The following is a 1,427-nucleotide window of genomic DNA, read 5'->3' on the forward strand; positions in this document are numbered from 1 at the left end:
GGGGAAGAAGGGACATTGTATTTTCATAGAGATAATAGTCATAAGCTAAAGACTGAAGCAACCATAGCAGAATTTTCAAGACTTGAACACATGGCTCAAAATGAAAGATGGAAGTGTGTCCATTGTTCGGAGGCTCAGTGTGGATCATACGAGGAGAGTCTGGAGCCTCCCAGCGTGGCCACTTCCCTTCCAGGTCCGGGAAGAGGTCGGCTGGAGTGCACAGGCTAAGAGACCATTAACCAAACCATGGAGAAAGGCATTGCAGCAGAAGGTGGAATTAGAGCCAGTGGAGGGGAGTGGAGGTGGGAAGATACCTCCAGAGATCTTGTTTCAATAGCAGGAATAGCTCTGTAACAGTTGACAGCCATTCAGCAGTAAAACAGCATCCTTGTGAGAGAGTGGGTTCAGGGATGACTACACTGGGAAGACTGTCTACACTGGCTAGGAGCTAGAACTCAATGACCTGAGCTCTTTTCCTTCCTAGGATTCATTATAGTATTCTATGTTAATGGAGTATCAGGCCTGCCACCAAACAGCAACTACAGTTATTCTTATTTTTCTTTTTCAATGTATAGATTATTACGGACTCTGTATATGTTACCATACTCCATATACATATTTGTATCAATTATGAAACATTATACAATCAGTTCTCTATGTTATTGGATACCTTTGCTAATCAATATTTTTAAGAATTTACGTTAAAATTTTATCTAAGGACATATCAGTTCTCTTATGTTGAACATTTAGGTAGCTTCTATGTTTTTTCTATTACAGAAATTGCTGTGATGAATATATCTGAACTTGTATCATTTTTATTATTTCAAATTATCATACATGTCATGATAAATATTTATACACACCACTGTGTGTACATACATACACATACATAGCAGAGTACTTCAAAAATTATACAATGAAATAAGCCCCCCTTTTCTTCAATTAGAAGATTCAAAATAAAGGTAAAAAACCAACATGAATATATAAACCCTTGGGGTCATAGAGGCAATTATCAAATTCTACTTTAAAATTTTTAATGTATTAATTTAATTACATTTACATATTTAATATCACATTTGTGGCAAACAATATATTAATTTTGAATACTGCATTTTCCCACTCTCATAGTTGATTTTAAAAAAACTTTATTCAAACAAATGAACAATAAAGCCAGACAGACAGAAGGAAAGAAAGAACAATGACAGTAATATGTTGAACTTTTAGTAAACTAGAGGTGGAAAAGGGGAGGGGACGGAAGAGAGAAGGGGTAATGAGGAATTGGTCAATAGACACAAAGAATGAGGCACATTGTAATAATGAATAAGCTGACTATACTGATCTAACCACCACACACTGTACACGATTATTGAAAATCAACAATGTACTAAACATGCATCTATAATAAATTATCTAAATAAATAAATAAA

Source organism: Galeopterus variegatus, unplaced genomic scaffold, assembly GCF_000696425.1.
Source record: "Galeopterus variegatus unplaced genomic scaffold, G_variegatus-3.0.2 Scaffold6995, whole genome shotgun sequence".
NCBI lineage: Eukaryota > Metazoa > Chordata > Mammalia > Dermoptera > Cynocephalidae > Galeopterus > Galeopterus variegatus.